This window comes from Micropterus salmoides, unplaced genomic scaffold, assembly GCF_014851395.1.
Source record: "Micropterus salmoides isolate LMB-PRFRI ecotype aquatic unplaced genomic scaffold, ASM1485139v1 Ms_hic_scaffold_1069, whole genome shotgun sequence".
NCBI lineage: Eukaryota > Metazoa > Chordata > Actinopteri > Centrarchiformes > Centrarchidae > Micropterus > Micropterus salmoides.
Window position 1 is genome coordinate 1 of NW_024040118.1, and position 16980 is coordinate 16980.

The window sequence follows — 16980 nt, forward strand, 5'->3', positions numbered from 1 at the left end:
ACCTTCCCACAATCAAACCTCAATGGTCAAGCGGTTGTACCGTTCTAATTTTAAGCATTTGGTAATAGGAAAACAATTGTCAGTAATTAGACCTTAAAAGGTTAGCATTTCAGAATGATGGCATGTAATATTTATTTTGTCCACTTGGGGGAGCTCAGGGTACATGACGACAGCTTAGATTAATCCCAAAACAATCTTCTCAGGAGGTGGAAAATTTAGTTATTTTGCCTTAAATTCAAGCTGGTAATTAATAGAGTATAGTATGACATTTCTTTTATCATCATTTCTAAAGCGGTTGTCAGAAAGCATCGTGAACAAGCATTGGTTACACATAAAATGAAGGAGTGTCCTTAACCTTGCTGAAAATTAAAGGAAATTGGAGTAGCCCAAATTTATTTAATATAAAATGCACAAATCCACACTGTTGTCCACTACACAACAAATTGTCAGGCGTGTTTATGAAAGGTAGTTATTTCCTTGCATTTCCCAAGAAATGCCTGAAGGTGTTGAACTGAAGCGCCTCCATGCAACTGGACCAATGCCAGCTGAGGTTTCCATGTAACAGTATGTTCAATACAAGATGTATAAACACAAAGACAAAAAAATCTCAACCTCCAGTGGTAGCAATTGTTTTGAACTTGAGAGCACTATTGCAGTTGTGCGGAACATCGTACATTCCATTGGAGGAACACGTGGTGTATGAACAGTTTCAGACGGGGGCATGGTTTTTCAACTACCCCATTGATTCAACATCTTTGGGAATCCATTTGCTATCTAAACTGTCTGGTCAGCTTACCAGTGCCCCAGTACCAGACTTCACAAAACCGCTGCTTTTAATGCCTCTTCGGAATATGTTTGTGGCTTTTGCCTCAGCTGCACAGCACATGACTTGATGAACTTCACAAGATGGCCTCATTCATTGTGGTGGAGTTTGTGGATGAAGCTGTTGGGCCTCACATCCATGACAACAAAATTGTGAGTCTATAAGACAAAGGACAAGCTAAAGACAAAGCTGAGCCTGCACGTCACTGAACAGCCTGTCCATGCTTGACTACACAAAGGGGGTCAGAGAACAATGGAAAGCCCAGATGGCCCTGGTCAGTTAATTCACACCTACGTCTATGAAGATTCTCAGTCATCCAGGTCATAGTTATCCAACGAGGGTTAAAATGAAGGGCAACTGGACTTGGTTGAAGATACTGGAAGACGTTTCGTCCCTTATCCAAAGGACTTCTTCAGTTCTGAAGAACTGAAGAAGTCACCTCCGTGTTATAACTTCTCAAGTTCTGAAGAACTGAAGAACAGAACTGAAGAAGTCCTTTGGATAAGGGACGAAACGTCTTCCAGTATCTTCAACCAAGTCCAGTTGCCCTTCATTTTAACCCTCGTTGAATTCACACCTACCTGTGAACTCTTAAATTTTAAAACCAAACAGAGGTTTGTATTGGCTAAAGCTTTCAGGGGGCGGAGTAATCCCAGGAAATACAGCCATTTTGTCAACGGAGGTATAAAACGGAACACTTCTGAACCCTCATCGCCATTCCCAGTCTGTCACAGGACTGTAAGGAGGTAAACAAACTTTGCCTTTCTGCAACTGCAACAGCAGCCACAGGAGGTATTTTCTTTCATCGCCCAATTGAGAATTATATAATAAATAATAATTTCATCTGGACGAGCAACTCTGTTTTCGCCTTTCTTTTTACCTCTTATTATTTTTCTCCCTAAAGAAAGAATCCTTAAAGAACTGTTCTACACAAGATAACGTTTCGTGCCTGCAGAAGAAGATGGATAAACTCTGTGCTTAACTGAGAGAAGATCACCTCCGTGTTATAACTTCTCACCAACGTCGACTTCACTGATTACTGTTGCTGCCACCAAAAATCAGCTGTGCCGTTGAACCTACCGGCATCGTCAGAACCGAGCCAAGAGAAACTCCACCGGATTTTTGAAAAGAACTGACGCATCTACTCGCTATCAAAGAGACACGTAAGGCTTTAATATGTCTAGCCAGCGGATAGTTTTACAGCCTTGTCTTACTTGTACAAGCTTCATGTGGTGAATTTCTGTTAAGAAACTCCAAGGGATATTGAAAGACCATGTGTTTTATTGCTGTGTGTTTTCCGTGCTACGCACGTTTTTTGTGTCACTTTCGGTGCCACTCGCTGGGCCGTGACTGCTTTGTTCCTATTACTGTGTGAAAAGTATCAGTATTGTTATGAGACACACACACACACACGCTTGCTGGATTGTTTTATGTTTTTGTATTATTTGTTTATTGGCTTTATTTCATTTTGCTTTGAATAGTTAATAGTGATTTACTTACTAAAGTTATTGTAGAATAGAGCCATACTATTCAGCAACCCTCTGCTTATTTCCATGGCAAGGAACCCACCCAATCTCACCTGATCTCACTTCCTCCTAATCAATGGTCTACTTTATAAGCTCCACCCATTTCCTTTGTTCTGGCTGGCAGCAACACAAACCACATCTGAGGGCCCTCCATCTCTGTGATTCAGATACACATCTATGGTTGTGCGTTATAAAGTGAGTTTATTGCCTTTTTTCATATTTGCTGTATCTTAATGGTTATTTGTTAACTTGATGTGATTAACTGCTTGACTAGTATACATATTAGTAGGTGCTATATTCCTCAGCTTGATTGTTTGCCTTGAGACTACAGATATCATATTGTGTGTAAGTGCAGTGCACATGGTTTGTTAACTGTAGTTCTTAAGGAAAGGCAGAAAACAATATAACCTAACCTATACCATGACAAAATTCTTATATGTAATTGTTAAATGAATGTCTGTTATGTAGTACTTTATCATTTCTGTAGTGGTAGGCCTACCCTTCACCCTCTTTGGTTAGAGTACAAATGTTTGTTTAAGTGTCATGTTATAAATTGGTTCACTGTATTGTTCAATTCAATTTTATTTATTTAGCGCCAAATCACAACAACAGTTATCCCACAGCACTTTTCATAAAAGAGCAGGTCTAGACCGTACTATGTTATTTACAGAAGCCCAACAATTCCCCCCAAGAGCAAGCACTAGCCGACAGAAGCAAGGAAACCTCGAGCAGAACCATGGTTCAGGGTGGGCGGCTATCTGCCTCGACCGATTGGGGGTGAAGGAGGGAGAGGGCAAGAGAGGAACAGAGAGGGATGGAAGGAGAGAGAGGAGGGAGGCAGCCTACACAATATACACACAGAGGTACAGACGGTAAAGGTGATGTAGCTATAGACTAAATGAAAAATGGTACAGATATTTATAGTAGTGTTAATGATGATGATCGTAATGTTAATGATTATAATAACAATAGGACTAGTAACAATAGTTGTTGTAGCAGAGGGTGTCGAGCAGGAACACGGGGGCAGCAGGTGACCCGCAGCCACAGATCCAGGCCCACAGCTCCAGAGCCAGAAACGCCTGCAGGAAGTGATAGGAGGAGAGAGGAGAGGGACGAGAAAGCACAAGACTACCAGAAAGGGGAGAAGTTGAGTTAGTAACATGCAATAATGGGATGAGGTTGCAGACAGAAGGAGAGAAAGAAGAGGACAGAGGAACTCAGTGCATCATAGGAAATCCCCCGGCAGTCTAGGCCTGTAGCAGCATAACTAAGGGATGGTTCAGGACTCACCTGAGCCAGCCCTAACTATAAGCTTTATCAAAGAGGAAAGTCTTAAGCCTACTCTTAAATGTGGAGATGGTGTCTGCCTCCTGAACCCAAACTGTGAACCCACAGGAGAGGAGCTTGATAGGTAAACGCTCTGGCTCCTAGTCTACTTTTGGAGACTGTAGGAACCACAAATAACCCCGCATTCTGGGAGCGCAGTGCTCTGGTGGGATAGTAAGGTACTATGAGCTCTTTAAGATAAGATGGTGCCTGACCATTAATAATAATAATCCTTATTTGTAGAGCACTTTTCAAAAACAAGTTACAAAGTGCTTTAACAAGTGTAAAGAATAATACAAAAAAAGATAAGAGCATGAAAATTTAATATAAAATTTGTAAAATACAATAAAATAAAAGGGATAAAATAAAGTCAAATAACATCGGGAAAGCTCTCCTATAAAAGTATGTTTTAAGAAGGGACTTAAAAGAGTTCACTGACTCAGCCGACCTGATTTCCTCGGGCAGGCTGTTCCAGAGCCTCGGGGCCCTGACAGCACTTGCAGGTCTGACTTTTCAGTCGAGACTCTGGAACAGACAACAGACCTCTGCCCGAGGATCTCAAGGTACGTGCTGGTGCGTATGGGACTAAAAGGTCAGAAATATAACAAGGCGAGAGGCCATGAAGAGCTTTAAAAGTGATCAATAGAATTTTAAAGTCAATTCTAAAACATACTGGGAGCCAGTGTAATGAAGCTAAAATAGGAGTAATGTGGTCATATTTCTTTGTTCTGGTTAAAAGCCTGGCAGCTGAGTTCTGGACAGTCTGGAGTCGATCAATAGATTTTTGGGTTAAACAGGTGAAAAGGCTGTTGCAATAATCCAGGCGTGATGAGATGAAGGCGTGTAAAATGGTCTCAGTGTCCTTAAAAGTTAACATAGATGAATTTTAGCTATATTTCTAAGTTGATAAAAACATGATTGAACAAGCTTTGTGGTGTGCTGCTCGAAATTTAAATTACTATCAAACCAAACACCAAGGTTCTTTGCCACAGGCTTAATGTGATTTACTAGGGAACCAGCAGATGGCAGTATTTGATTTGCCATCTGCTGGGACCCGATGACCAGGATTTCTGTTTTGTCTGAGTTCAGCTGGAGGAAATTATTTGACATCCATTTTTTAACTTCACAAAGGCAGTTGTTAAGTGAACGCAGCATTCCAGGGTCTGTGGATCTGACGGGCAAGTATATTTGTGTGTCATCAGCATAAATATGAAAAGAAATGCCATGTTTATGGATAATATGTCCAAGGGGAAGCAGATACAAGGAAAACAAAATGGGTCCTAAGACCGACCCCTGAGGCACACCATATTTAACTGGACAGAATGAAGAGACATAGTTGTTTACAGACACGCAAAACTTCCTATTTGACAGGTAGGATGAAAACCATTCTAGAGCAGTACCAGAGATCCCCACCCAGTGCCTCAGTCTGTCTAACATGATGTTGTGATCAATGGTGTCAAAAGCAGCGCTAAGGTCCAGGAGTACAAGGACTGAGCACATGCCTTCATCATCAGACATTAAAAGGTCATTGGTGACTTTAAGCAGGGCAGTCTCAGTGCTGTGGTACTTCCTAAAACCAGACTGAAACTTTTCAAATAATTTGTTATTTTCCAGCACAGTGAGTAGCTGTTTGGACACAATTCTTTCTAGAATCTTTGCAGTAAAAGGCAGTTTTGAAATTGGTCTAAAATTTTGTGGGAGGGAGGGATCTAAACCAGGTTTCTTTAAAAGTGGTTCACGCAAGCCGTTTTAAAATAATCAGGGACACAACCAGTAGATGGGGAGCTGTTGAAAACAGAGATCAAATGGGGCCCAACAGAATCTATTACTTTTAGTAAAAATTTTGTAGGTATTATATCAAGTGGGCCGGAGGACACTCTCATTTGTGATATGTTTTTAAAAGCTCAGACAAGTCAATGGGATAAAACTGGTTAAAACTCTGTTGTTGCTGGTGGGACCTCTGAGTAAGAGGCCACGGGGTAATAGAGGCTCTGATTGACACCACTTTATTGGTAAAATAAGATAAAAACAATTCAGTCATCATTACTTCCAGCTGAGGCACAAGGAGGGGTTGGGTTTACCAGCTGATCCACAGTCTTAAACAGAAACCTGGGATTGTGTTTATGTGTAGTAATGAGTTCAGAAAAATAGTGTGTTCTCGCATCCTTAACCATTTATTGTAGTTAATTAATAAATCCTTCAGACTGAGGTAATGGACTTGGAGATTGGATTTTTTCCAGCTGCGCTCTGCTTTCCTGCATTCCCTTTTTAGGCTGCGAATGCTGTCATTTATCCAGGGTTGTTTACTAGCTTTAGACGTAGGCCTAACCTTTAGAGGAGCAGTAATATTTAGTGACGACAAGCAGATATGATTGAAGTGATCGACCAGATTGTTGGTGTTGGAATCAGACAGGTGTTGGCTTTGGCTCTGAAAGACTGCGCAAAACTTTGAAACACTTTGTTCATTAAAGATGCGACAACACACGGAGCTTGGTGAGGCGGCATGAGTAACAGGCGAATCGCAGCTAAAAACAATACATCTGTGGTCAGATATGGTCATGTCCACTAATTCCACAGAGGAAATGCTGACACCCAGGGTAAAAACCAAGTCCAGTGTATGACCACGGTTATGTGTTTGCCTTTGACATGTTGTTTGAAGTTAAAAGAAGTGGCCATATTTAAAAAGTCAGTTGCATTAACATTGTTGGGGTCATCAACATGAATATTAAAATCGCCACAAAGAACAATTCTGTCATAATTTAAAACCAGAGTAGATAAAAATTCAGGAAGTTCTGATAAAAATCCTCCAGGCGGTTTTGGGGGGCGATAAATTATAACAAATATGATAGGTTGCAGCCCTCCAACTTTAAGAGTGAGAACTTCAAAGGAGCTAAATTCATCACAGCGTACTTGATGACATTTAAAATTTTTCCTATACACGCTCACTAGCCCACCACCACGACCACTGACCCTCGGTTGACTAAAGCAATCATATTGAGGCGACACAGTTCAGCTAGCTGGCTATAGTCATTCATTTGCAACCAGGATTCAGTTAAAAACATAAAATCTAGATTTGCAGACAAGATAAAATCATTTAAGATAAAGTCTTACTTGAAAGTGATCTCACATTGAAGAGAGCCATTTTAAATGAGTTTGTTCTGGGTGCTGGAGTTGGTGCAGTTGTCCTAATCCTTAAGAGATTACTATGATTTCTGTGTGGGATGTGCACATTTCGGTTTACTGGTCTATGCGTGATGATGACAGGAATAGAAGTCTGTGGAACAGCGCTGGGAGCAGACGGCTTTACATGCCAGCAGGTGGAGACAGTTGTTTGTGGCAGTGAGGCAGAGATCTGTTCTGTGAGTGGTGGTGTGTCCAGGTGTGCTGCATGAATGATGATCATTCACGTAAGTCATGTGTGGACCGCACCACATGCTGTATGTGCGCAGCTAACATTTCTGAGCCCCGTTTGTTTGGGTGAAGTCCGTCTGTCTTAAAAAGAGACATTCTTTGCCAGAAAATATTAAAATTATCCACATAAAACACACGGTGAGCCCTGCAGGCGGACTGGAGCCAGTCGTGGAGGCCAAGGAGTCTACTGAAGCGGCCAGCACCGCGACCAACTGTGGGAATGGGACCAGAGATAAAAACGGACTTTCCGCACTGCTTTAAAAAGTTAAGAAGACGGTTAAAATCTAATTTTGTCAGCTCAGACTGCCGAAGAGCTGTGTCATTTGTTCCGACATGGACTATCACTCTTGTGATGGAGGACGGGAGCGACGGCATCAGGTCCTGGAGTTTTTTTTAAATGTCAGCCGTGGTGGCACCGGGGAAGCAGCGAGTGGGCGTTAAAGAAACGGAGGTTTCTGGTTATGGAGTCACCAATTATTAGTGTGGTTGGGGAGAAAAGAGGACGAGGAGATGCTGGTTGTTGGGATCCAGAGCAGGACTGAGCAGAATCTGCTTCAACACTGCGTGCGGACTGAGGATGGAGTGTGTGAGCTGTTGAGTGTTGTGTTGGAGCAGCAGTAACAGACCTGAGAGAAGGGCTACCCGACGGTGCAGGGTAGAGACGGCCTCCGGAGAGTCTGAGCACAGCCTCCTTCAGGATCCTACGTCGGGAAGCGGAGTTTTTTGACCGGGATGACGGCCGCCGATCAAGTCCGGCAGCAGACCGGCGGCCCAGTGCAGGAGATGTAGCCGGTGAAGGAGATGCAACAGTGTCGGCAGGCACTGTGCGCCGAAAGAGATCCGTATCAGGGAGACTCGAAGCCGCAGGTGAATCCGCTGGATGGACCGGAGTGTCGTTAGACAAGGCTGCATAGCGGTTGGAGAGGCCGATGTCCGGAGGAAAGGCAGCCCCATCCGAGCCTCTCTTGCAGCCACGGACCACCACTTCAGCCCAGGTTGACTGATGCTTCGGAGTCGAGCAGGATGAAAGCCTCGGAAGGGAAGAGGGGTCCCAAAACACGGTGTCCTGGATGTTAGCGGTTGCGCTAAGAGAAACAATCTGTTTGGCTTGTACTGAAGCCACATCCATAAAGCCAGTCAGCAGGGAATCTTTCTCTTTGAGTTCCTCTGAAAGTCGTCGGATGTCTTCCATAAGGTCAGCAATCTTCTTGTTCGCTTTCATAAGGAGTGAGCAGTCAAGGGGCAGAGTTATCTCGGCTTGCATAGTCACAGGAGCTTTGTTGCGATCAGTAGCGTTGATCGCGTTTTTACGGTCGTCTAGCTTAAAATCCATGTCGGATGACTAAAATCCTTAACCCACGTAAAACTTAAATAAAGTTAAGTTAAATAAAAGGATAGCTTTGTAGGTAAGAATGATTTTAAATTCTATTCTGGATTTTAAAGGAAGCCAATGCAAAGAAGCTAAGACAGGAGAAATGTGATCTCTTTTCCTGGTTCCTGTCAGAACACATGCTGCAGCATTCTGAATCGGCTGAAGAGTCTTAATGGACTTTTTCGAGCAGCCTAATAAGGAATTGCAGTAATCCAGCCTAGAAGTAACAAATGCATGGACTAGTTTTTCTGCATCATTTTTAGACAGGATGTTCCTGATTTTCGCAATATTACGTCGGTGAAAAAAGGTGGTCCTTGAAATTTGCTTAATGTGAGACTTAAACGACATGTCCTGATCAAAGATAACTCCAAGATTCCTCAGTGGTGCTGGAGGCCAGGGCGATGCCATCAAGGAAACTATCTTTAGATAATGTGTCACGGAGGTACTACCCCAGAACAATAACTTCAGTTTTATCGGAATTTAACATCTGGCTTGATCGATAGATAGAACTGAGTATCATCTGCATAACAATGAAAGCTTATGGAATATTTCCTGATAATATTGCCTAAAGGAAGTATATATAAAGTGAAGAGGATTGGTCCGAGGACAGATCCTTGTGGAACTCCATGACTAACTTTGGCGTGCATGGAGGACTCATCGTTAACATGTACAAACTGAAATCGATCTAATAAAGAAAGGTTACATCTTTAATTACAGCTACTTTAAAGTACTAAAAGATAGATTGATCATATCTAGTATAGAAGTGCTGACTAGGGGTAAAACTTCTTTAAGCAGCCTAGTCAGGATGGGGTCTAAGAGGCAGGTTGATGGTTTAGATGAAGAAATTATTGAAGTTAGTTGGTAAAGATTGAGGGAAGCAAAGCAGTCATATATCTGGTTTTACAGCTATTTCTAAGGTTCCTGAGTTTAGAGATAAGTCAGTGCCAGTTGAGGGCAGCTGTTGGTGAATTTTGTTTCTAATAGTTAGAATTTTATCATTAAAGAAGCTCATGAAGTCGTAACTACTGAAAGCTATGGGAATACTTGGCTCAATAGAGCTGTGACTCTCTGTCAGCCTGGCTACAGTGCTGAAAAGAAACCTGGGGTTGTTCCTATTTTCCTCTATTAATGAGTAGTACGCTGCTCTGGCATTACGGAGGGCCTTCCTATAAGTTTTAAGACTATCTTGCCAAATTAAACAAGAATTTTCCGGTTTAGTGGAATGCCAATTCCTCTCAAGTTTCCGATATTTGCCTTAATTTGCGAGTTTCAGTATTATACCATGGAGTTAACCGTCTTTGTTTTAGTATTTTCTTTTTTAGAGGGGCTACAAGTCGAGTGTCATTCGCAGCGAGCCTGCAGCACTATCAACAAGATGATCGATTTGGGTGGGACTGAAATTAGCATAGGAGTCCTCCGTTACTTTGATCTGATAATTAATTTAGAGCTAATGGAATCGCATCCTTAAATTTAGCTACAGCACTATCAGACAGACATCTTGTATAGAAATTTTTGCCCAATGGCGTGTAGTTCAGCAATACAAACTCAAAAATGATCAAACAGTGGTCAGAAAAAGAGGGATTCTGTGGGAACACTATTAAATGTTCAATTTCAATACCATATAACAGAACAAGGTCGATGGTGTGGTTAAAACAGTGAGTCGGTTCATGAACACTCTGAGAGAAGCCAATGGAATCTAGCAGATAGATAAATGCAGTTCTAAAGATGTCATTTTCAATGTCCACATGAATATTAAAATCCCTTACAATAACAACTGTCCGTTTTAAGGACTAAAGCTGCAATCCACCTCCTCCGCCTGTGCCTCGAGGAATGTGAGTATTAATATGACTGGGAGGGGTGGATTTATTTAGGCTAACATATTCTCCATCACACAGCCAGGTTTCAGTAAGACAAAATAAATCAATATCATAATCTGATATTAGTTGACTTACTAGTACCTTTAGAAGAGAGATTTTATGTTTAAGAGTTCACATTTAACTCTCCTATTCGTTTGCACTATTGCTCTTGTGGTTTTAATTTTTACGAGTTTTTTTATGCACAGCTTCTCTTCTGTTTACCTTTTTGATTTAAATAATTTCAGTGGTCGGGGGACAGACATCGTCACTATAGGGTTTTCACTAAGTAACTCCTGAAATGGAGAAGCAGAGAAGTGTATTAGACTGTGACTCTGCGTAGGGTTTTGGGTGGGTAACTGCTGAAATAGAAGGGCAGAGAAGTGTGTTAGACTGCAACTCTGCCTCTCAACTCTGGGTTTTCATGGATTTAGTCCACTAATAAACTTGGCCAGATTTCTAGAAATGAGAGCTGCTCCTTCCCAAGTGGGATGGATGCCTTCTCTCTGAATCAGACCAGGTCTTCCCCAGAAAGTCTGCCAAAGATCTACAAAGCCCACATCGTTTGCTGGACACCACCTCGACAACCAGTGGAGGAATGACAACATGCGGCTATACATGTTTCTCAAAATGGAGCTGCCAATGGAGTTGGTTTCTCAGCGGGTGTGTCGCTGATTGGGGAAAATCTGTTAGAAATGTGAACAGGTTGATGGTGACCCGTGGGCTTTGAATACTTAGGACTATTCCTCCTTTGGACAGTCACCCAGACACCCCTTCCCAGCTGCTCAGGAGATGCCGGGGGACAGCTACCACAGGTTAATTCAGGCCGTTCCGCACAGACTACAGGGGACTGGCTATCTACAGTAGCTAAAGACTGATCTACCAAGATGCGGAGCCGGACTTCTAAATCACTGAGCCTCGCCTCCATGTCTACAAATAAACTACACTTATTACATGGACCATTACCGCTAAAGGAGGCAGAGGAGTAACTTAACATCTGACACACCGAGCAGGAGAAAGTAGGAGAGCGAGGGTACACCCTGGACAGGTCGCCAGTCAATCGCAGGGCAACACATAGACAGACAACCACTCATGCTCACATTCACACCTTCAAATTAGAGACACCAATTAACCTAGTCTGCATGTCTTTGGATGGTGGGAGGAAGCCAGAGCACCTGGAGAGAACCCATGCTGACACGGGAGAACATGCAAACTCCACACAGAAAGGCCGGGGCAACCGGGGTTTGAATCCACGACCTCCTTGCTGTGAGGTCACAGTGCTAACCACTGCATCACCTTAATATTCATAAACTGTATTAAAAATCATACATGTATATGCTACATAAGTTATGATATAGCACCACTGTCACCTCATCAGGCCTGTTGTTGCCGGGCCCCGAGGGGTGTGGCCCCCACTCTGGCATCCATTATTTTCTGTATTGAAGGTGGCAAGCCTAGCTCCGCCAGGAGCAGAAACAACTGCAGCAGCCATCACTCCGGTCACGGCACTCAAATGTATGGGCCGCTGGTCATCATATGTCTATGAACGCTACCTTTGGTCCATACAGAGTGGATTGGAGAGAAAGTGATGAAGACCATGATGGTGATATGAAGAAGAGAGGAGGGACAAACGGAGTGTCAGAAAGAGATAAATCAACTGTATGATAAAGTGTTCTGGTCAGAAGCTGCCAGAGCTGCAGCTCCTCCTTTCCTCCTCTCTCTGTTTGATGGAGGTTGACGACGGAGCAGAGCTCTGCTTTCCACAACTACTCAACACCTCCTGCAGGAAGTCGACACTTCCTCGGTCTGAAGATGTATTTCTGAACAGTCTGTTGTCGTCCATCTCTCTGCTCACTGTGGCTCTCAACCTGCTTGTCATCATCTCAGTCTCCCACTTCAGGCAGAGAACAATTTCTCAGCAGAGTTTTAGAAACACAAGTACTTCAAATTTTTAAACTTACATTTTCCACAATTTTCCACTATATGTAATAATACTTTTCTCTTTCCCTCCAGGCAGCTCCACACGCCCACCAACATCCTCCTCCTCTCTCTGGCTGTCTCAGACTTTCTCGTGGGCCTCCTGCTGATGCCGGTAGAAATCCTCCGAAAAACATCCTGCTGGTTTCTTGGTGACCTCATGTGTTCTCTGTATATTTGTGTATCATACACTATTCCCTCTGCCTCTGTAGGAAACATGGTGCTCATCTCACTTGACCGATATGTTGCTATTTGTGACCCTCTGCATTATACCACCAGAATCACTGTGAGAAGAGTTAAACTCTGTGTTTGTCTGTGTTGGTTCTTGTTCTGTTTTCTACTGCAGTTTCTTTGTAAAATATGGCCTGATTCAACCAGGGAGGTATAATTCCTGCTACGGTGAGTGTGTGATTGTATTTGACCATACTGCAGATGCAATTGACCTTGCTTTGACCTTTATTGTTCCAGTTTCTCTCATCATAGTTCTTTACATGAGAGTGTTTGTAGTGGCTGTGTCTCAGGCTCGTGCCATGCGCTCTCATATTACAGCTGTCACACTCCAACGTTCAGTGACTCTAACATCAAAGAAATCTGAGCTGAAAGCAGCCAGGACCCTTGGGGTTCTTGTAGTTGTGTTTCTATTATGTTTATTCCCATATTATGGTGTGACTCTTGCAGGAGACAGCTTGCTCAGTACTTCATCCGCATTCCTTGTAATCTATCTGTTTTATTTTAACTCGTGTCTAAACCCTGTGATTTATGCCATGTTCTACCCCTGGTTTAGAAAATCAGTTAAGCTCATTGTTACTCTTTAGATTCTGCAGCCTGGCTCCTGTGAGGCCAACATACTGTAGAGAGACTGTGGTGTGAATGAAATTAGATCTGCTTTACAAATTTAACAACTTAACAATGGTTTATGTATATATTTACTAGTTGGTGGAAGCTGAAAACTGAACATTGGGATTTTAATTCCTATATCCTACAAATGTCACAGGAGAGGTGGGAGTACACACTGACTGTTGTCCAAAACAATGTGAATTTTGGATCAATACTTTGTGCTACATATACATTTCCTTTTGTATATAAATTGTTTTTATAGACACATCTGCAAACTCAAATGAATTAATCAGAACAATTTATAATTTATTTTAAATGCAAAAAGCTAAATAACTGACCCAGTTCAAACATTCAGAAATCTGAATAATCAGATCACAGAGCAGAAATCCTCTTCATCTATAGGAAGGAACAGTCTAAACTATATCATAACCACCATTTCTCTGTTCAGTATTAACATATTAATAGTCTTTTCTCTCAGTAAACCTTTCTTCAGACTTTTGGCGGAGGGAAACAAAACAAAAAACACACCCCCAACAGAAAAACACAAAAATATAGATAAATCAGAAATACAATGAATTTTGGGGTTCAAAAGTATTACACCTTATCATGTATAGTGAAATCCAATGTCTCATACCTTTTTAGGCTGTTGTTAAATAAAATTAAAATTAGAAAAAATACATTTATGAACGTTAAAAAATACAAAAACAGGTATAAGTATTAAAATGATAAAGTGTACTTGTAAATACAAGTACATGTGGCAACTGTAAGGAAAACTATACAATACATTTTGTACAGTCTTTAGTGGGATTAACCTTTTTAAGGCAGGCAGGGTTTTTCTTTGTCTGCCACACTAAATGAAGGAATACCATTCAGCTCATTTAGGCATAATCTAATGTGTAATGTTCATGTTCAATGTTCATTATATTTATACAAAAACATTACATGGATGTTTGCATGCACTAAGGGACTCATGTCTTTCAGTGCATGACACTAATTCCAACCTACTTAACAGTAGCGCTGCAACTAATGATTATTTCTATTATCGATTAATCTCTCAATCATTTTCTCGATTAATCGATTAGTTGACTGGTCAGAAAATGGTGATCTGTGTTTTTCCAAAGCCTTGTTTTTTTCACAAACCAAATATATTCCGTTTACTGTCATAAATGAGCAAAAAGCAAGAATATATTTAAGAAACTGGAGTCAGAGAATTTGGACCTTTTTAAAAAATATTTAAAATAGTTAATCATATCAAAATAGTTGCTGATTCATTTAGTAGTTGACAACTGATCAATTAATTGGCAATTCGTTGCAGCTCTACTTAACAACCAGGTGTTTTAATTGAAGAGGCATGAGCATGTATATTAATATTACTGAATTTGTCCTGATATGAAGGAACCGGATAGACAGAGTAAAATGGGTTGCTTGATGAACAATGGAGTAGAAAGTGTATGACATGATAATAATCTCACAGAAAGTTCATTAGAGAATCATGTAATGACATTATATATATATGTATACCCTGAACAAAATTATAAACACAACACTTTTGTTTTTGCCCTCATTCATCATGAGCTGAACTCAAAGATCTAAAACTTTCTCTATGTACACAAAAGGCCTATTTCTTATTCATTGTTCACAAATCTGTCAAAATCTGTGTTAGTGAGCACTTCTCCTTTGCCGAGTAATCCATCCACCTCGCAGGTGTGGCATATCAAGATGCTGATCAGACATGCATGCATGGGGATTGCACAGGTGTGCCTTAGGCTGGCCATAATAGAAGGTCACTCGGAAATGTAATGTAATTGTAAGTTTTGAGGGAGCATGCAACCATAAGCTGTCTCCAAAGGCGTTTCAGAGAATTTGGCAGTACATCCAACTGGCCTCACAACCGCAGACTCCACATCCAGCATCTTCCCCTCCAAGATCGTCTGAGTCCAGCCACCCAGACAGCTGCTGTAACAAGGGGTCTGCACAAGCTGTCAGGAACCATCTCAGGGAAGCTCATCTGCATGCTCGTCATCCTCATCGGGGTCTCGACCTGACTGCAACTTCACACAGCCATTGAAGAGGATGGACCTACATTCCACAGGCTACAATCAACAACCTGATGCATGAGGCAAATGGTGGTCACACCAGATACTGACTGGTTTGTTGTTATAGCTTCACTTCTGTGAGATAAACACTGGTGAAGAAAATAATTTTTTTGTGCCAATGAGGCCACTGTCAATATTATTAACAAAGGTCGCACATCATTTCCATTTATTAATAGATTTGTTTTGCGCCTTATGTGGTCATCTGTGTTAAGGAACTTTATTGTTTGAGCAGTTCATATTTCAGGCTTGGGTAAAAATATTGCTGATTCCTTGATACAAAATGAATTTCAGAAATGCCTGGAGGCAGCCCCATCCATCCTGATCTTCCCCCATTCATTCAAATGAAAAGCAATTCACTTTTTTAAATTATTTAAAGTGGTTGGGGGCAGACACTGTCACAATGGGGTTATGGGTGGGCAACTTCTCTAATGGCTTCAGCCCCCCGCAACCCTGTAAGCAGGATAAGCGGTTGACGATGGATGGACGGATGGATGGATGGATGGATGGAACTTCTCTAATGGAAGTGCAGAAAAGCGTGCAGGACTGCGAATTTGCCTTCTGGTCTCATCTCAACTAATAAAGGTGGACAGATTTCTAGACATAACCCCAGAAAGTCCGCCAGTTGTCTTTAAAGCCCAAATCGTTTCGCAGGACACCACCTTGACAGCCAGCGATTGAATGATGGCATGCAGCTAAACATGTCATCACTGCACAGAATTTGCTGGGGCCCAAAGAAAACTAGGGAGCCCAATATTGTCTTTACATATTTATAACAACTCAACAATATTAGTGACCTCCGACTGGTGTAATCGGGAGTTGTTATCGCTGACGTGAAACGCTACCAGAAACAAACAAGCACCACTAACTGGAATACACTATTCATATAATACACTATACCACAGCACCTCAGCCAATGTTCCCACTGAGTGGAAGTCATTCTGCCCCAAGTGAGGTGTGACTGAGGTGTGAATTGAACATTTATAATGAGAGAGAAACGATTTTGATGGCAGATCACCACAACAGACAGAATGAGACCATGGATACCAGAATTGAAATAAATTTTCTGAGAGTTAATGCGCAGCTCCCTTGCATTGACTGGCAGTTGGAATTTATATTAAATCAAGGAGTAGTGTCATAATGAATAGTGTCATAACTCGCTTGTCATAAGTCAAATGAAAAAGAAGGAAGTCAAGTCATTTATTTATGTTTATTTATATTATCTTATATATATTTATTATTTACAGCAAATATAGACTCCATGTGATTCAAAACAATAAAAGAACAATGGCGCATGGCATGACTAATCCTAAATAGAAGTTATAGCTTGTATAATCCTATATAAGTATATGTATATGTGTACTGATGAGAAGATAAAAGCAGAAATATAAAAACCTCAATGAACATGAAAGCAAAAAACAGATAAGACAAATCTATATCATAAATCTATTGCCTCTGTGCATTTTTTTGTTCCAATATAATTGTGTATTTACATTTACATTTACTCATTTGGCAGATGCTTTTATCCAAAGCGACTTACATTTGAGGAACAACGAACAAGCATCAATAAAGCATCAATACTGTAAGAGATCTAAAAGTGACAAAACATACTAGTAAGGCCTAGAGAGAATGTACAGCATCAATGGGGTAAATTTCTAGAGAAAGAAGTTAGAGTTAACGAATAGTGAAATCAATACAAGAGAATTGTAGAGATAGAAGAAGAAGAGCCCAGGAAGTGCAGAGGTTAGGGGTTAGTGATGTT

At 41.4% G+C, this 16980-nt stretch overlaps 1 pseudogene; it reads left to right on the top strand.

Annotated features, from left to right (window-relative positions):
* Positions 1-12038: 12038 nt before the first annotated feature.
* LOC119896799 lies at positions 12039-13142 on the top strand (annotated as a pseudogene).
* The last annotated feature ends 3838 nt before the right edge of the window (positions 13143-16980 follow it).